At 38.3% G+C, this 21,342-nt stretch overlaps 2 pseudogenes; both read left to right on the plus strand.

Annotated features, from left to right (window-relative positions):
* The first annotated feature begins 997 nt into the window (after nt 1–997).
* On the plus strand, nt 998–1,940 carry LOC138083476 (olfactory receptor 8B3-like; annotated as a pseudogene).
* Nucleotides 1,941–13,660: 11,720 nt separating this feature from the next.
* Nucleotides 13,661–14,581, plus strand: LOC138082857 (olfactory receptor 8B3-like; annotated as a pseudogene).
* Nucleotides 14,582–21,342: the final 6,761 nt, after the last annotated feature.

Genomic DNA, 21,342 nt, shown 5'->3' on the forward strand with positions numbered 1-21,342 from the left:
ATGCAGTTTCTTAGTAGGTTCCCTCTACATGGATGGAACTCTCTTTCTTCTACTTTTAAGCCTTTATTCTGTGATATAATGGAAGGGCTGAGGTTGAAGCTGAAACTTCAATACTTTGGACACCTGATGTGAAGAACTGACTCATTGGAAAAGACCCTGATGCTGGGAAAGATTGAAGATGGGAGTAGAAGGGGACGAGAGAGGATGAGATGGTTTGTTGGCATCACCAACTCAATGGACATGAGTTTGAGTAGGCTCCGGGAGTTGGTGATGGACAGGGAGGCTTGGCATGCTGCAGTCCATGGGGTCGCAAAGAGTCAGACATGACTGAGTGACTGAACTGATACGGAACAGCTTAAGCTGTCCTAGACTTTAGTTCCTCTTGCCCTTGAAAAAATAAATAAATTGGAAGCAATATTCTTGGTTCCTACCCTGTATAGTCTTAGGTACACTAGAGGGAAAAACCAGGCTTTGGGGGTTGCTGCCAAAAGAAGAGGAGAGGTGAGGAGAGGGTCCAAGTGAATGAAATAATGGTGAGATGAGAAAAGGAAAACTGTTCTGGCTCACACTTCTTTTCCACTGTTGTTCAGTTGCTCAGTCGTGTCCGACTCTTTGCAGCCCTATGGACTGTAGTCCGCCAGACTCCTCTGTCCATAGGATTCTCCCTCCAGGGAATCTTCCCAACCCATGGCTCAAACCTGCCTCTCCTGTGTCTCCTGCATTGCAGGCGGATTCTTTACCCCTGAGTCACCATTATCTTTTTGGATAAAAGGCTAAATTTTGATGCTTTTTGCTCCTTAGTTTGTAAAGCATGTATAAGGGAATTTTATGCCACTCATTTCCATAGTAATGGTAAGTAAATTCTATGGGTCCAGTTTGGGCTATCCCAGCACATACATCACTTTATGTGAGGAGATGTGAGAAATACTCTTTTTTCTTTATGTAAGCCTTCTCCCCTGTTTTCACAGATCCCTTTAGAGAAGAATGGCTCTAGGGAATGACTTTCATGACTCAGTCCATTTTAGTGGGATTAACAGGCCAATCAGTTCTTCAACTCCCCTGTTTTTCCTGTTTCTAGTAATGTATACGGTCACTGTGATGGGAAATTTGAACTTGATCATCCTAAGGGCTGAGTTCACACCTGCATATCCCTATGTTCTTTTTCCTCTTTAATTTGTCCTTCATAGATCTCTGTTATTCTTCTGTTTTTACACCTAAAATGCTGATCAACATCATATCAAAGAAGATTATCTCCTACATGGGATACATGACCCAGCTTTATTTCTTCATTTTTTGGTATTTCTGAATGCTATGTGTTGACATCAATGGCCTGTGATGACTATGTGGCCATCTGTAACCCACTGTTGTGTAACATTGCCATGCCCCCTAAAATGTGTTCAAGGCTTATGCTTGATTCTTACTTGATGGCATTTTCTGGTGCCATGGTTCACACTGGATATGTGCTGAGTCTGACCTTCTGTGATGCAAACACTATCAACCATTATTTATGTGACATCTGCCCTCTGCTCCAGCTCTCCTACACAAGTACCTGCATCCTTGAGCTGGAAATTATCATCGTGTCAGGAATCAACATCATTGTGTGCAGTCTCACCATCCTGTCTCTTATGGCCTCATTCTCTCCAACATCCTTCACATCAAGTCCGCAGAGGGCAGGTCTAAAGCCTTTAGCACCTGCAGTTCCCACATCTTTGCTGTTTCTTTGTCCTTTGGATCAAGTGCATTTGTGTACCTCAAGCCATCTTCTATGCCCATGAATAAGGGAAAAGTCTCTTCTGTCTTTTACACCAGTGTGGTTCCCATGATGAACCCCTTAATTTATTGTCCCCTTAAGGAACAAAGATGTTAAACTTGCTCTGAGAAAAACCCTGAGGATGGTGAAGTTTTTATCAGAAACATTATCTGTCTGTGCGTGTAGTTAGAAGACAAGGAGATTCTGTGTGTTTATTTAAATATTTATAGTTAGAATCTTATTTCTCTCCTTTTTAAAAAACATGAATTAAGGAATATTTGAGCCTTCCCTCAATAATTTATTTCTGGTTTTTATGTCTGGTACTTCTTTTCCCCTAATCATTTGCATGAGATCTGCTGCAGTTTTCCTTCTTACTAGTAATTTTAAATAAAATAATGTAGTATCTCTGTTATTTTTATTGTCATTTCACACTTTCAGTTTTTCCTGAAAAGGAAAATGGTCCCCAAGTGATCAAATTTGAGAGGTGTCATAAAATGACAGACCAATGATGAAAATCAGCTAGATAAGACTAAAGTAACATTGTTTCACTGGAGTTGTGCTTATTTGCCACCTGCTGTTAGGAGCATGCATCAGATATTCTGTTTCTACACCCATCTTTCCATTCTCTGACCTGGAAGTCTGTCGCCTTTAAATGTCAGAAATTTAAGTTTCCATAAAGGCTGTGACTGTAATTTATTTTGTATCTGGTAAGTATTTTACATCAAACTTCTTTAGGCCAGAGTGTTCTCTTTATGTTTGTACAATGAACTCAGCAAATGACAGATCATCTAAATATATTTTTTCATCGAAAGTAAAATGAAAATCAGAGTGGTTGATGTTTAAATGTCACAGGTTCATAAAGAAAAAAAATCTAGACTAAACAGTTAGCCTTCTAATTTCAAGTCTGCTACTTCTGTAGTCTACTTACATCTTCCTCGTTCTATTCTATTTGTTTCGTTATGATCATTAATGAGAAAATATTTTTAATCTGAAGCTTCAGTTCAGTTCAGTTCAGTCGCTCAGTTGTGTCCGACTCTTTGCGACCCTATGAATCACAGCACGCCAGGCCTCCCTGTCCATCACCAACTCCCGGAATATCTGAAGCTTAACTGTTGTTTATTCCAGGGGATGTAAGAATTTCTCTCATGGTGCATGCTGCTTTTTTGTTGTTTGTTTGCTTATTTAGGCAAAGTGTTTCATGGTTTTCTTTGGGTGGAAAACGAAGGTTTTTGGAAGAGTATTTTGGTGAGATGGGTTTTCCCAGGTGGCCCTATGATGAGGAAACTGCCTGCCAATGCAGGAGACGTAAGAGATGTGGGTTTGATCTCCGGGTCTGGAAGATCCCCTGGGGGAGGGCAAGACAACCCACTCCAGTATTCTTACCTGGAGAATCCCATGGACAGAGGAGCCTGGAAGTCTACAGTCCATAGGGTCGCAAAGTCAGACACAACTAAATGACTTAGCCCTCACATTAATGAAATGATTGACTCAAATAGGAGGGCATTTTGTGTGGGTCTAAAATTAAGAAAATTGAATTTCAGGTATTTGAATTTTTTTTTTTAAGAGAACAGGATGTGGTAAAGAAAGGAGTCCAGAATCACATCATGAAGACAGACTTCTACAAGACACATGGCCAGGAAATGAGGTCGCTGTGTGGGAAGTGGTCATAAGGCTTAGGAAACAGATTTTATTCTGATATTGTATTCTTCGATGCTGGACTGTATATGTATTTCACAGTGTATAAACCTTTGAGAAAGTTATAATGTACATGACAGTAAAGTAGTAGGGAATTGGGAAATGGTGAAAAAGCTGTGGCCACATTTGGAACCAGGGAGAAAGAGGGCAGCTACAGGTGATAAAATAGTTAAGAGCATTTGAAATTCACATTAGGAAGAAGGAATTTAGAGAGTAAATTGATGGATTTCAAAGCCCCTACCTGTGACTCTGCTCTCCTTTCAATAAGGCCCTAGAAATACTATTGAGCTCACAGTGTTTCTCTGAATAGGCTATCAGCTTAAGTTATTTGATTTTTAACAGTTTTTTTCTGTGGCGTTTCATATGCTACTTCCATACAGATTTTAAATTACTCAACCTCAAAGTGCAACTGGCAGTTTAATGACATCTTGAAAGAAATACTTGGTGGATACACATAGTTTTGCACTGTGTATACTGGAAAAGATGTTGCATTTTTAATTTTTTAAAGGCAAAATTGCAACCTATAAAAGCCTTAATATGATGTGTCACGGGTTAATGTAAATATTTTCCATGGATGTCAGGCATGCACATGTCCGGGAGAGGCTTCTACAATGCTTATGGAACTGAAGGTCAGATAGTAGGACATTTCCCCTCCAATATCCAGTGTCTATACTCTGATTACTGATTGTTGCTTCTAAACCAGACCTGTAGACACAGGGGGAGCAATCACTGTTGGTGCATCTCCCCACCCTGGCTATAATCCCCTCCTGATCCAGTTGAAGTGACTTCCAGGGAATTTAAAGGCCTGTACCCTTTTTCCCTCCCATCCTGTTTTTCTTCTTGGAACCAGACATTAAAGACTAGGACTTTTGTAAAGTAAGAAGCATATACAGAGACAATGAGAAGATCTTTGTATATGTATCTGGAATGATACAGGTTTAAAAAGACCAGAGAATTTAAATTTTTTACCTAAACCTGATCCTCTGCACAGAGAAGGCCTATAACAATCTAAACTACAAAAATGAGGAGGGCATTCTAGATAGCAGGTTGGTAGAATGCTAAGCTCACCCCTCCTCAGGAACACATCACAATATGGAGAAACTCTTGCTGAAATCCATGTGGGCAAGAGCAGAACAGCTGTTCTACAACCAAGGTTGTAAAGAATGATCCTATGGAGTCTGCCAGGAAGGGGAGAGAAACGATATGGTTGGGACCTGTACTTCTCACCTGGGATAGAGAAGAGGAAGGGATATCACAGGCTGGGGAATCCTCCTGCAGGAGTAAGGATTTGGGGCTAGATTTTAGGCACACCAGCCCTGGGGTTTAACAACAGGAAATAAGCACCCTTTCTGGCTTGAAAACCAGTGGAGATTTACCTGAATGCTGCAAGTAACTGAGACCCTGCTTTTGAAGAGCATGTGCCAGACCTGCTCACTCCCAGTCACAGCAGGGAGGCAGAAGATTGAAAACTGCCTGGGACTCCATCCAGCTGGCCAGGACCACCCCAGCATCCCCTCTACCCAGCCCTAATGAGCTCCTGCCCCAGCCTCTCATGCTCCTATGGGTGCTTCCCACTAAAGGGGAGGATGGATACCATCGCTAATAAAAGTGTGCACACTTGGAGGAATGGGAGGTGACTTGGGCACTGAGCCTGCAACTGAACCACTGTCAACTCATATGTCTCTGCAGGCACTCCAGGAGGAGTGAAGTTGGGTCCAGGGAAGAGAACACTATCACCAGAGTGCACATCCTTGTCAATTTTGGGAGGGGGCAGGGTCAGCTCTGTGCTGTGGCACCCTCACCACTATCCAAACACTAACTGAGGTGAGGTTGTTGATATTAGTTGTTAAGTTGTGTCCGACTCTTTTGTGACCCCATGGACTGTAGCCCACAAGGCTCCTCTATTCATGGGATTTCCCAGGCAAGAGTACTGGAGCGGGTTGCCATTTCCTGCTTCAGAGAACCTTCCTGACCCAGGAGTCAAACCTGGGTCTCCTGCCCCTGGTAGATTTTTTTTTTTTTTTTTTTACCACTGAGCCACCAAGAAAGCCTTTAGCACACAAAACCAGCTGAGAAGTGCAACCCCAAGCTCTGATACCTTGATCATGGCCTAGAATAATTCAGAAATTGCCATCACATACAGGAGAAATCCACTTTGTCAAGGCTCTTATTCCAGCTCCTCAGGCCACACACCTACCCCTGATAAGGTGGTGAAAGCCATTGGGAACAGAGAAGCCCTTGCTCACACCTGGCTCTTGTTCTGGTCCCCTCAACTCCAGCCCTACATCCCACCAATGCAGTGGCTGCCATCACATCCCAGGAGAAGACACGGTCCATGATCACTTCAGATCCAGTTCTACCACCAAAGCCATTGGACATATATAGACTTCATAGGGACACTCCCATAACAAGAAACCACGTTCAAGATTGGAATATGTAATTGCTTTACCTAATGTCAGACAGACAGAAAACATTAAGAAAAATCAGAAGTTATAAGAATTTGTTTCAGACCAAATAATGAGAACAAGTAAAATCTTGATTAAAACCCTAATGAAAAGTAGATAACTAATTTACCTGATAAAGAATTCAAAGCAATACTGTATTGTAAAGTAAAATAAAGTAAAAAAAAAAAAAAAGAATTCAAAGCAATAGTAGTAAGAATGCTAATGAAACCAGGGGAAATAATAGATGAACACCATGAGTATTTTATCAAGGAACTGGAAAAAAAGAGTTATAGCTCAAGTATACAATAACTGTAGTGAAAAATACACTAGCGGGAATTAGCAGCATTTTAGTGATAAAGAGGAATGCTTAAGTGATATAGATGACAGAATCATGGAAATCATGCAATGAGAATAGCAAAAAAGAAAAACAAATTTAAAAAATATGAGTAGTTTAATGGACTTCTGTGACAACATCAAGCTTATTAACATTCATGTTTTAGTGGAAGCAGCAGGAAAAAAGAGAAAATGTAAAAGATGTATTTAATGAAGTTTTGGCTAAACACTTGAAGGAAACAGCTATCCAGGTTTGGGAATTATGGAGGGTCTCAAACAAGACGAACCCAAAGTGAAATACACTATGGTATATCATAATTAAAGTGGCAAAAGTTAAAGATCAAAATAGAATTTTAAAGGCAGCAATAGGAAAACAAATAATCTCATTTGAGGTAACCCACATAAATTTATTATAAGTTGATTTTTCCGAAGGGCTTCTGCAGGGCAGAAGGGATTAGCACAATATTTAAAGTGCTGAAGGGAAAAACAAAAACAAAAAGAAACCAAAAAACCCTGCAGCCTAGAATACTCTTCCAAGCCAAGACTATCATTCAGAATTGAAGTGAAAATAAAAAGCATCTCCAATAGCAAACACTAAAAGGGTTCACCAATACTAAGCCAACTATAGAAGAAATACTGGAGAGTATATAACTTCATTGCTAACACTAACAAGTGGGTACTCTTTCTACCCCCTTCTGATGCCTATGTCAGAAGTTTTCTCTATCTCCTTTATACTTTAATAAAACTTTATTGCACAAAAAAGTCTTCATTATTGAAAAAGACTACAAGAAGAATAAGAAATTAGAGGAAGGGAAAATTCTATTGGTAAAGGCAAGTATATAGTAAAGACTGTGGACCAACCACTTTAAGCTAATATAGTGGTTAAAAATGAAAATTGTAAAATCACCCAAGATATGGAAGAAACCTAATGTCCATGAAGGGGCAAATGAATAAAGATGTGGTAAATACACACAATAGAATACTGCTCAGCTGTTTGTTAAAAAGAATGAAGTTTATTGCCATTAGCAATAAATGAATGGACTTGGAGGATATTATACTAAATGAAATAAGTCACTGAGAAAGATAGACACTACATAATATCATTTATATTTAAATCTAAAAAATACAATAAACTAGTAAATATAAAAATGAATTAGACTCACAGATATAGCAAACAAACTAATGGTTATCAATTAGGAATTAAGAGAGAGGGGCAAGAAAAGGGTAGGGAACTAAGATATATAGTTCATTTCAGTCGTTCAGTCATATCTGACTCTTCACGACCCCATCAGTCTCAGCATGTCAGGCCTCTCTGTCCATCACCAACTCCAGGAGTTTACCCAAACTCATGTCCATCAATCCGTGATGCCATCCAGCCATCTCATCCTGGGTCGTCCCCTTCTCCTCCTTCCCCCAATCCCTCCCAGCATCAGGGTCTTTTCCAATGAGTCAACTCTTCACATGAGGTGGCCAAAATATTGGAGTTTCAGCTTTAGCATCAGTCCTTCCAATGAACACCCAGGACTGATCTCCTTTAGGATGGACTAGTTGGATCTCCTTGCAGTCCAAGGGACTCTCAAGAGTCTTCTCCAACATCACAGTTCAAAAGCATCAATTCTTCAGCGCTCAGCTTTCTTCACAGTCCAACTCTCACATCCATACATGACCACTGGAAAAACCATAGCCTTGACTAGACCGACCTTTGTTGGCCAAATAATGTCTCTGGTTTGTAATATGCTATCTAGGTTGGTCATAACTTTTCTTCCAAGGAGTAAGCATCTTTTAATTTCCTGGCTGCAATCACCATCTGCAGCGATTTTGGACTCCCCCCCCCCCCAAAATAAGTCTGACACTGTTTCCACTGTTTCCCCATCTATTTCCCATGAAGTGATGGGACCAGATCCCATGATCTTTGTTTTCTGAATGTTGAGCTTTAAGCCAACTTTTTCACTCTCCTCTTTCACTTTCATCAAGAGGCTTTTTAGTGCCTCTTCAGTTTCTGCCATAAGGGTAGTGTCATCTGCATATCTGAGGTTATTGATATTTCTCCCGGCAATCTTGATTCTAGCTTGTGCTTCTTCCAGCCCAGCATTTCTCATGATGTACTCTGCATAGAAGTTAAATAAGCATGGTGACAATATACAGCCTTGACATATTCCTTTTCCTATTTTGAACCAGTTTGTTGTTCCATGTCCAGTTCTACCTGTTGCTTCCTGACCTGCATATAGGTTTCTCAACAGGCAAGTCAGGTGGTCTGGTATTCCCATCTCTTTCAGAATTTTCCACAGTTTATTGTGATCCACACAGTCAAAGGCTTTGGCATAGTCAATAAAGCAGAAATAGATGTTTTCTCTGGAACTCTCTTGTTTTTTGATGATCCAGCGGATGTTGGCAATTTGATCTCTGGTTCCTCTGCCTTTTCTAAAACCAGCTTGAAACGTCTGGAAGTTCATGGTTCACATATTGTTGAAGCCTGGCTTGGAGAATTTTGAGCATTACTTTACTAGCATGTGAGATGAGTGCAATTGTGTGGTAGTTTGAGCATTCTTTGGCATTGCCTTTCTTTGGGATTGGAATGAAAACTGACCTTTTCCAGTCCTGTGACCACTGCTGAGTTTTCCAAATTTGCTTGCATATTGAGTGCAGCACTTTCACAGCATCAACTCTTAGGATTTGAAATAGCTCAACTGGAATTCCATCATCTCCACTAGTTTTGTTCATAGTGATACTTTCTGAGGCCCACTTGACTTCACATTCCGGGATGTCTGGCTCTAGGTAATTGATCACACCATCATGATTATCTTGGTTATGACAATCTTTTTTGTACAGTTCTTCTGTGTATTCTTGCCACCTCTTCTTAATATCTTCTGCTTCTGTAAGATCCATACCATTTCTGTCCTTTATTGAGCCCATCTTTGCATGAAATGTTCCCATGGTATCTCCAATTTTTTTGAAGAAATCTCTAGTCTTTCCCATTCTGTTGTTTTCCTCTATTTCTTTGCATTGATCACAGAGGAAGGCTTTCTTATCTCTAAGAGATTTAGCTTTTATATATAAAGTAAACAAGCTATAAGACTATCCTGTACACACAGGGACAATAACAATGTTGTATAATAAATATAAAAAAATATAATCTTTAAAATTTGAATCACTCTGGGGTATACCTGAAACTGATATAATATTGTAGATATACTTGAAACTTATATAATATTGTAGATAGATATCAACCTCCATATAAAGGTGAAAATTATAAATTCAGTCATAACTACAACAAATGGGATGGACATGAAAATGTAAAATACAACATCTAAAACCCAAAATGTGGGGGAAGCAAGTAAAAATGTAAATATACTAGAATTTGTTTGAACTTAAATTACTAGCATTTAAAATGAGTGTTTATAGATATAGGTGGTAATCCTAATAAACAACCTTTAGTAGATATTATAAACCTAGAGAGAAAGAAGCACAAGCATAACACTACAGAAATCATCAAACCACAATGGAAGAGATCAGTAGAAAAAAAACAGAGAAGACACTCAGAAACATCCAGAAAACAAATAACAAAAGATAGTAAGTAGATACATATTTAAGTGTCAGTAGACTAAATGCTCCAATAGGAGGACGTAAGGTGGCTAAATGGATTAAAAAAAAAACAAATCAAAAAAACAAAAAAAGAGCCTTCTCTGCCTACAAGAGATTCACTTCAGATCTAAAGAGACACACAGACTAAAATGAGGGAGAGTAAAAGATATTTAAGTCAAGTGGAAAAAAAGAAATCGGGGAATTCAATACCCATATCACACAAAGAAGTCATTACAACAAAGTCAATAGTAAAAGACAAAGAGGACATTAAAAGGATCAATGCAAGAAGAGAATATAATGTTCAGAAACGTATATGGACCTAATATGCTTATGTGCTAAGTTGCTTCAGTCGTGTCTGACTTTTTGCGACCTTATAGACTGTAGCCAGCCAGGATCCTCTGTCTCTGGGATTCTCCAGGCAAGAGTACTGGTGTGGGTAGCCATTCCCTTCTCCAGGGGATCTTCTTGAACCAGGGATTGAACCCAGGTCTCCTGCGTTACGGGTAGATTCTTTACCTTCTGAGCCCCCAGGGAAGCCCTTGGAAAAAGGTACAGAGGTTCATCACAAAACTAAAAATAAAACTGCCTTATGAGCTAACAATAAGTATATATCTGAAGAAAACAAAACCAGTAATGTGAAAAAATACATGTGACCAGTGTTCACAGCAGCATTATTTTCTATAGCAAAGATGTGAAAGCCATCTAAATGTGTATCAACAGATTAATTATATATATATATACATATATATATATATGTATATATATACATCATACACATACATTTAATGGCCCAATTATATATATATATAATATTTGTCATGAAAAAGAATGAAATTTTGCCATTTGCAGTCATGTATCTGGTCCTAGAGAATAGTATATTCAGGGAACTAACACAAAGATCAGTATGGTATGTTATTAGTCATATGTGTAATATGTAAAAATACAACAAAAAAATGAATATGACAGAACAGAAGCATTCTCACAGATATAGAGACCAAACTGGTGGTTAGCAATGAGGAGAGGGAAGGTGTAAATGAAAATATAGGAGGAGGGCATTAAGATATATAGACCTATATATAAAATATATAAACAAGAAGGATATACAATGAAGAATATAGCCAATATTTTTGTATAGCTTTAAGTGAACTATAAGCTACAAAAATATTGAATCACTATGTTGTACACCTAAAATTGACATAGTATTTTAAATCAAATATACTTCAATAAAAATCTTTCTTTGACTTCTGATAACTTATTATAATGTCCCTTATAGTGGATTTCTTTGGGATCATCTTATTTGGAATATTTTTGTTTCCTGGTTCGAGATGTCCAGTTCCTTGCACAGATTTGGGAATTTTTTTCAGCTAGTTTTTCTTTGGGAAATCTTTTAGACTATTACTCACATTTTTCTCTTTTGGTGATCCCTGTAATGCCTGTGTGTCATGTGATACAATACATTCCATAAATCTTAGACTTTTGGCATTATTTTTTATTCTTTTATCTATTCACTCCATTTACTGAATTGTTTCAATTGTCCTTTTTTCCAAATTCTATAATCCTTTGCTTTGTCTGTTTAGTCTGTGGTTTTGATCTTTTACTGAATTTTTCAGTTCAATTATCATGTTTTTGACTTCATGACTTCTGTTTGGTACTCTTTGAAGAAAAAAGTCACACTTTGTTCATGTATTGCTCAGTGACTACATCAAACATCTTTATGACAGTTAAAGGAATTCTCTGTCACTTAAGTAATATATCTCCATTTCTTTAGGTCCAATTTGTATGCTCATTTTCTTGGAATGTTTCTTTTTTTTTTTAATGTAATTGAACTTTTCTTTATTTTCCCTTGACTTTCTGCACTCATGTCTGCACACAGAAAAAAATAGCAAACTATTTTAATCCTCATGAACTGGCCTTGTACTGGAGCTGACCCTATTAATAAGCCTGGTTAGGAAAGGCAGACCTCTCAATCTTGTGATAGTGCAGTCCACTTTCCTAGTTTTTAATAGCTCCCAGGAGTCAGGAGAATGTCAGGATCCCATTAGACTCTTAACATGGGAGATTAAAGTCAATTCCTCTGGCAGCCCCTAGGTAAATTGCATTAATGGCTACACAGTGCACCTTTTCCTTTATAAGGAGAAGCTGTAGGAAAAGTATTTTCTACTTCTAGCTGTGTTAAACCAAAGTGAGGTGGGTGGCTACAGAGAATTTTAGCATAAACTGCTGTCTCTCTTCTCTCTCATCTCAGCCAGCTAGATTATGCCATATCCTGTGCCTGTCCTTCTTTCTGACACAGGCTAAACAGAAGACAGTCTTCTGGATGGCCCCTAGAAAAGTTGGAGCTTTGGATGTATTGTGCATCTCTTTCTCTTCCCAGGGAGAACCTGTGAAATGGCGATTTTGTCCCAGTCACGTGGTTTTGGACCTCCATAGGTATATGGAAGACGTATCTTGAATTTTCTTAACAGCTTCGGTGTAATTAGTATCATGATTGAACAGTGTTCAGGATCCTTTTAACTGTTTTGTACATAAATTGTTTTTGAGTCAGTGTGTTCATGCAGGGAAAGAGATTCTAGGACTTGCTCTACTGCAATCTTGTTGATGAGAAATTGTTGATAATTTTGGCTGTTCCTTGGGTGATGCACTATCCTGATAGTGAAGGATAAAATTGTGTAAAATATTGAAGCTATAAGGGACTAAAGACAGATTGTAAAGACAAACCCCTTAGTTCCCTATTATATGTAGAAACTGTTCCCTAGGGAAGAGACTGAACAAGCTGCTTCCATGTTGTATCATTACATGCACACTAAAATCTTCTGTGACTTAGTATGCACCAAAAATGATTTTAGAGTCCATTTATTGTTTTCTGCTGCTGGATAGGGCAAAAATCATAATCAAAATTATGATCTATAATTCTGAAAGATGTCTAAGGTATATCAGAAATTGTTTACAGGTGACATTTTCTTAGAAAAAATAAAACCAAAGCCCGAGAACCTGAAATTGCCCTTCCAGGACCATGGGGTAAAATCACTAAGAAGAAAGGCCTGGGATATTCTGGCTTCAGAGAGTGAGTTTCCGAATTACATTTATATTCATATTTTCTTTGTCCAAGGTGCAGACTGAGATATGACATGATTGAGACTCAGATATGACAGTTCATTTCCTATTTGTGCAGTCCTGAGATTCAACTGAATCTCGCAGAGAAAACTGTTTGAAGGGAGAGTGGAGAATATTCAGAAATATTAAAGGATACAGGTGATACAGTTTCTTAGTAAGTTCCCTCTCCATGGATAGAACACCCTTTCTTCTACTTTTATAGCTTTTACTCTGTGATATATGGAGTAACTTAACCTTTCCTAGACTTTGGTTGCTGTTGTGTTTCTTCCTTTTTCTTTTTCTTTTTTTCATTTTTTCCCTAAACCATGTATTTATTTATTTATTTTAATTAGAAGCAATATTCTTGGTTCCTACCCTGTAAATTCCTATCTGCGCTAGAGACAAAAGCCAGGCTTTGGGGGTTGCTGCCAAAAGAAGAGGAGAAGTAAGAAGAGGGTCCAAGTGAATGAAATAATGGTGAGATGAGAGAATGAAAATTCTGTCTTGGTTCAAACTTCTTTTCCATTATCTTTTTGGGTAAAAGGCTAAATTTTGATGCTTTTTGCTACTTAGTTTATAAAGCATTTATAAAGGAAATTCTTGTCACTCATTTCCATGGTAATGGTAAGTAAATACTATGGGTTTAGTTTGGGCTACCCACAGTCATTCCTAGTACATATGTCACTTATGTGAGAAGATGTGAGAAACACTTTTTCCTCTATGTAAGCCTTCTCCTTGTTTTCACAGATCCCCTTAGAGAAGAATGGCTCCACGGAATGACTCTTTCACGACTCAGTTCATTTTAGCGGGATAATCAATTCTTCAACTCCCCCTGTTTTTCCTGTTTCTAGTAATGTATATGGTCACTGTGATAGGAAATTTGAGCTTGATCATCCTAATTGGGCTGAGTTCACACCTGCACACACCTATGTACTTTTTCCTCTTTAATTTGTCCTTCATAGATCTCTGTTATTCTTCTGTTTTTACACCTAAAATGCTGATCGACGTCATATCAGAGAAGAAGACTATCTCCTACATGGGGTGCATGACCCAGCTTTACTTTTTGTGTTTTTTTGGTATTTCTGAAAGTTATGTGCTGACATCAATGGCCTACGATCGCTATGTGGCCATCTGTAACCCACTGTTGTATAACATTGCCATGTCCCCTAAAGTGTGTTTCAGCCTTATGTTTGGTTCCTACCTGATGGCATTTTTTGAGGCAACAACCCTCATTGGATGCATGCTGAGACTGACCTTCTGTGATGCAAACACCATCAACCATTATTTGTGTGACATCTACCCTCTCCTCCAGCTCTCCTGCACAAATACCTACATCATTGAGCTGGAAGTTATCATTGTGTCAGGCATCAATATCACTGTGCCCAGTCTCACCATCTTTGTCTCTTATGGTCTCATCCTGTCCAGCATCCTCCACATCAGCTCCACAGAGGGCAGGTCCAAAGCCTTCAGCACCTGCAGTTCCCACATCATTGCTGTTTGTCTGTTCTTTGGATCAAGTGCATTTGTGTATCTCAAACCATCTTCTGTGTCGGCGGATGATGGGAAAATATCCTCTGTCTTTTATACGAATGTGATCCCCATGATGAATCCCTTAATTTACAGCTTGAGGAACAAAGATATTAAACTTGCTTTGGGAAAAACCTTATGTGTGGCAGAGTTTTGATCAGAGACATTATCTGTCTGTGGATATAGTTACAGGACAAGGAGATTCTGTGTGTTCAATTAAATATTTTTAGTCATGGCCTTATTTTTCTATTTTTTAAAATAAGAGGTCTAAGAAAATTTAAGCCTTCTCAAAGTAATGTATTTCCAGTTTTTCTGTATGGACTTCTTTTTTCCCTAAATGATTTGTGAAATATCTCCTCTGGTTTTCTGTTTAGCTAATAGTATTAAATTATAAATGTAACTCTTATTTTTTAGCTTCATTTCAAAGTTTTAATTTTTACTGAAGAAAAATGGCCTCCAAGTGATCAAATTTGAGATACTTTTGATATAATGAGACAGAAAAGATGAAAATCAGCTAGACACCACTGCTGCTGCTTCTGCTGCTAAGTCATTTCAGTCGTGTCGGACTCTATGAGACCCCATAGACGGCAGCCCACCAGGCTCCTGTCCCTGGGATTCTCCAGGCAAGAGTACTGGAGTGGGTTGCCATTGCCTTCTCCAATGCATGAAAGTGAAAAGTGAAAGTGAAGTCGCTTACTCATGTCTGACTCTGTGCGACCCCATGGACTGCAGCCTACCAGGCTCTTCCGTCCATGGGATTTTCCAAGCAAGAGTACTGGAGTGGGTTGCCATTGCTTTCTCCAAGTGATCAAATTTGAGATACTTTTGATATAATGAGACAGCAATGATGAAAATCAGTTAGACACCACTAGAGTAGCATCATTTTACTGGAGTTGTGTGTATCTTCCACATGCTTTAGAAGCATGTATCAGATGTTTTTACTGTTTTATTCCCATTTTTCTATTATCTGACTAGGAAGACTATGTCTCCTTTAAATGTCAGAGATTGAAGCCTTCATTAAGATGTTGACTATACACTTATTTTGCATCTCTAAATATTTCACACCAAGCTTCTTTGGGCAAGTGTTTTCTTTTTGCTTTTGTTCAATGAAACCAGCAAGTGACAGATCACACAAATATATTTATTTCATAGATGGTGAAATGAAGCTCAAAATGGTTAATGATTTGATGTCACAGTTTCATAAAGAAAAAATCTAGACTAAACTGTTAGCCTTCTAATTTCAAGTCTGCTACTTTTGTAGTCTGCATACATCCACTTCATTCTACTCTATTTCCTTCAGTATGATCATTAATGGGAAAACATTTTAAATTTGAAGCTCAACTTTTGTTTATTCCAGGGAAATATATGAATTTCTCTCATGCTGTTTGTTGCTTTTTTATTGTTGGCTTGTTTAGGCAAAGAGTTTCATGGGTTTATATGGGTGGGTAAAGAAGGCCTTTTGGGCTAGTGTATTGGTAAGATGATTGACTCAAATAGGGAGCTATTTTTTTTTTTTGTGGCACAATTAAGAAAACTGAATTTGAGTTTTTTTATTAAGAGAATATGGTATGGGTGAGAAAAGGGTCCAGAATAATGTCATTATGACAGACCTCAACAAGACACATGTTCAACAAATAAAAGAGGTCTTGTGTGGGAAGTATTCATGCACATTAGGAGACAAATAGTGTGAATCTGTACGCTTTCTGTAAAGGACTGTAAATGTATTTCACTGTCTATAGATCTTTGATAAAGCTATGATGCACATGACTGTAAATTAATAGTGCTTTGGGAAATGAAGGTGAAAAAGCTGTGGTCACATTTGGCACCAGGAAAGAAGAAGGCAGCAGGTACAAGTAATAAAATTGTTAAGAGCATTTGAAACTCAGTTAGGAAGTAGGAATTTAGAGAAGAAAAATGATGGATAAAGAAAGTCCATACCTATGACTCCCCTCTCCTTCCTGGAAGGGCCTAGATATATTATGGAGCTCACAGGGTTTCTCTGGATAGGATGAAAGCTCAAGTTATTGGACTTTTTTGAAACAGTTAAATCAACAGAACTGGAGAGCCTGAGAACAACAAAATCACTCCTGTTTCTGTGGACTTCCAAATGCTACTTCTATATGCATTTTTATGGTGCTAAGACTCAAAGTCCGGCTGGTAGTATAATGATAACTTGAAAAAAACTTTGGCGAATACACTAAATTTTGGCACTGACTTTACTGTTGGATTTTTTTTTTTAAAGGAAAAATACTACCTTAAAACTCCTCAATATGATATGTGAAGATATAATGAAAATAATTTTCAAGATACTTTAACAATATTATTATATATCATTTTCCTAATCTCCACTCAATATTTGGGTGTTGTGAAATTTAGCATAGCTGATATGTTGAATTAAAAAAAAATTTTTTTTAAGTTGTTCAGCATGGCTAAATCCCTGCCTTATGGTTAAAATGACCACTCATCTCCCATCTCCTGACCTCTAATATCAACATGCTTCTTTTTCACTGAAAAGATCATATTTATTTAAAATAGTTGATCTTGGTTGGAGTTTCCTTTTGTTTGTTTTTTTTTTTACTTTCTGTTTCTAGTTTGTTTCCCCTATAATAGCAAATGTGTGTCTAAGCAAGTTCGTGTGTCAAGCCATTTGGAAACGTTTCATATCTCCATCCACTCACTCTGTTAGGTATTTTATAAATATTTGAGATTTTCCAAGGTATGACTTCCCTGGTGGCTCAGTATAAAGAATCCACCTGACAATGCAGCAGACTCAAGTTGAATCCCTGGGTCAGGAAGATACCCTGAACCCATTCCAGTATTCTTGCCTGGAGAATGTCATGGACAGAGGAGCCTGGCAGGCTACAGTCTGTTTGGTTGCAAAACAGTTGGCACAACTTAGCAACTGAGAAACAACAAAAACAAAGAGTGGGTTGGTGTGGTCACTAATGTTTAATTTCATGAGCCTAAAAATTCAGATAAAATGTGTTCATTTTCAGAGAAGATAAACTGTCTTCACAGTTAATTTTATATTTTACTTATTTGAAAAAATAATAAATATATTTAAAATACAGTTTGTAATAGCTAAGGGTGGCAATTTAAATTTAAGAGAGGCAAGTTTGCTGATAGCTTACTAATATAAGCACTTTTTATTTAACAATAAGCCTGTCTATCATTTGGATTTCCTTCAAAAGGAGGGAAGTCAAGTCAGAGTATTTTACCTGCACAGCATAGTTTTACATTTTTGCTTTTGTGACACAGTATATGAATGACACTGACATCTTTTGAAAGAAAGAATTGAAAGGTTGCTGCTGAGCCATGAAAGATGCTGGAATTCTTGGCCTCCAGAGGAGAAGAATTGAATCCAGGGCTAGTGATAAGGCTAGATGACTCAGAGCATTTGTTTAATAAAGTTTTATTAAAGTATAAAAGATATAGAGAAAGCTTCTGACATAGACATCAGAAGGGGGCAGAAAGAGTGCTCCCCTGCTAGTCTTTAGCCAGATGTTATATAGCTACTAGCAATCAGCTAATTGGAGAAAGAAAATGCCTCAAAACTCAGAGACTAGCACCAGGCCCCTCATCCACAACATGCAGTTTGAGATAACATTGGCACAGGTGAGTTGTCCTGGGCCATAAAATGATTGACATGAATCTTGAAAAAAGGCAGGTTTCCAAGCAAATACAGTCTCATTAACATAGCTGAAGAGAACATTTGTATGAGTAAAACATACTGGTTTGTCAAGTAGGTTTTGAGTCTTAGATGAACTGACTTGAAGACAGAGTCAACATTTGCATAGAAAAACACCTTGTTTAAGTCAAGGTTTAAGAAAAGTTCAGGTGGAACCAGGTGTCATCATGGCAACACAGAACTTTAAAAGAAACCTCTTTTTAAATTTGTATAGAGAAGGGGAAAAAAATCTAACATTTATTGTTTGTTTCCTCCTGCTGCTTAAGAGTGGAGAAGGAAATGGCAACCCACTCCAGTATTCTTGCCTGGAGAATCCCAGTGAGGGAGGAGCCTGGAGGGCTGGCGTCTATTGGGTCGCACAGAGTTGGAAACGACTGAAGTGACTTAGCAGCAGCAGCAGCAGCAGCAACTGCTTAAGAGAGAGAGAAAAAAATGTCTGACACTTGCACCCTATACCCTCCATTTGGAGACACCTGGCCTTCCTGCCTGTTACCCTCTTAGAATGGTTCTATTGAAGTTACAACAGCTGAGAATCAATTGGGTAAGCCATGGGATTCCCTTGTGCTGCTGTAAAAGGACAGAGCTGTGTCTGAGTCAGTGTGAAAACTTCATGTTTGTAAGTTTAACAGAAAATGGTCCTCCAAGTTAAAGAGCAGAAAGAAACTTTCCTGGTTACATCCCAAATTTGTTCAAGAGAGAGCTTATATTATTAATTACTCAAGATCAGGTTTGGAATGAGCATAAGGGTCACTGTGGTTGAAGATTGATGGAAATGAGAAGTAAAAGGAATTTTGAGTTGTTTATTGGTTTATTTCCTGAAACTGCACTATACTGAATTTCATCCTCTATCTTTTCTTTACAGGAATTATACACACACACACACACACACACACACACACAGAGTGTCTTCAAGTCTTGTATTTGATGAGATCACTGTCTATTATTGCATGGTGTGGAGCCCAGTTTAATCTTTTCAAGCAGCTTCAGGTAGATGGTTCCTGCTCCAACTCCCAGACTGAGTGAGAAGTACTTGCTGAATCTAACCAGAAGGTATAGTTATTGCTTCAGACATTAATTTGCTTAGACAAAACCCCAACAACAGAAACTTTTTTTTTTTTACCCACTGAGTCCCTGGTAATGTGTTGCAATATGCTGTATTTGACAGACATTGGTGATTGCAGCCATGAAATTAAAAGATGCTTACTCCTTGAAAGGAAAGTTATGAGCAACCTAGATAGTATATTCAAAAGCAGAGACATTACTTTGCTGACTAAGGTCCGTCTAGTCAAGGCTATGGTTTTTCCAGTAGTCATGTATGGATGTGAGAGTTGGACTGTGAAGAAGGCTGAGCGCCGAAAAATTGATGCTTTTGAAGTGTGGTCTCGGAGAAGACTCTTGAGAGTCCCTTGGACTGCAAGGAGATCCAACCAATCCATTCTGAATGAGATCAACCCTGGGATTTCTTTGGAAGGAATGATGCTAAAGCTGAAACTCCAGTACTTTGGCCACCTCACGTGAAGAGTTGACTCATTGGAAAAGACTTTGATGCTGGGAGGGATTGGGGGCAGGAGAAGAAAGGGACTACAGAGGATGAGATGGCTGAATGGCATTACTGACTCAATGGACGCGAGTCTGAGTGAAATCTGGGAGTTGGTGATGGAGGCCTGGAGTGCTGGGATTCATGGGGTCGCAAAGAGTCGGACACGACTGAGCGACTGAACTGAACTGAACTGAAAATGACCACGTAAGAGACTGATAAATGACAGATTTTGCTAATGCAACACAATAGGACAATATCTTGCACAGAAATGAATTCTAAAATTCACCTTATATAATTAGCATTGCTCCTGATATTTGCTTATCTGTTTTATGACCAGAGTCCCTTGGACAGCAAGATCAAACCAGTCAATTTTAAAGGAAATCAACCCTGAATATTCCTTGGAAGGACTGATCCTGAACCTGAAGTTCGAATAATTTGGCCACCTGATGTGAAGAGCCAACTCATTGGAAAAACCCCTGATCCTGAGAAAGATTGAGGGCAGGTGGAGAAGGCGCAAGAGAGGATGAGACTGTTGGACCGTATCACCCACTCAATGAACATGAGTTTGAGCAAGTTCTGGGAACTAGTGAAGGACAGGGAAGCCTGACGTGCTACAGTCTGTGGGGTTGCAAAGAGTCGGATATTACTGAGGGGTTGAACAACAAAAATGACCATACATTTTCTTTAAATTTCAAAAGAAAAACATGTCATTAATTTAAAAAGGAATTATTAATTAATTAATTATTAGGAATTGTTAAAGGTTGTTAGAAAAATTTGTCATTATTTTAAAAGGAATTATTAAAGGCTGTTAAAGGAATTATTCTACTAGAATATTTTCACTCACTTCAGAATATTTTAAAGCTAGTCAAATTAACCTTTCATTTTAAGAGATCCTCGCAGTAACCCCACCCTGCTTAGGTGACGTGTAAGAAGGAAAACTTATCCAAATATACCACAATCCCTAGATCACAAAATGTGTTAAAGATCAATGATACAAAGATAAATTAGATATAAATCCTGTTTCATTGAGAAAGTGATGTTTAAAGTGGATACTTACAAAAATAGTTTTGGGGAGATCAATGGCCAATACAAAACTCCCAAGGTGATGCTTCTAATGTGTTTGAGAACTAATAAGGGCTACTGTACTGAATGATGGAGTAAAGAAGAGTTAAAACAGATGAGGACAAGGATGTAACAAGAGGAAGATCAGCTTGGATCTTATGGGTTAAGGTGAAAATCGGACTTTTTGTTTGAGTGAAATAAGAGTCCTGAAAAGTAACAATAAATTGATTTAAGATTTTTAAGCATGATTCTAATGGGAGGAATAAGCTGTAGAAGGCAATGAATAAATGAGAGATCTACTATGGTGAGGTTTGTAGAGCACTAGTAACAGTAACAGACTATGGTTCTCAGATCAAGGTGGTGGTGTCATAGATGTGATATACAGGATGTTGTTGTTGTGTAAATGTTGAGTTAGTTGTACATTCCTGTCTGACTCTCTTCAACTCCATGGACTGTAGCCAGCCAAGCGCCTCTGTCCATGGAATTCTCCAGGCAAAAATACTGGTGTGGTTAGCCATTTCCTTCTCCAGGTGATCTTCCTGACCCAGGGACAGAACCTGGGTCTCCCACATTGTAGGCAGATTCTTTACCATCTGAGCCAAATTTTATGTATATATATAAAATAAAT

The sequence above is a fragment of the Capricornis sumatraensis genome, chromosome 8 (assembly GCF_032405125.1).
Source record: "Capricornis sumatraensis isolate serow.1 chromosome 8, serow.2, whole genome shotgun sequence".
In the NCBI taxonomy this organism is placed as follows: Eukaryota; Metazoa; Chordata; class Mammalia; order Artiodactyla; family Bovidae; genus Capricornis; species Capricornis sumatraensis.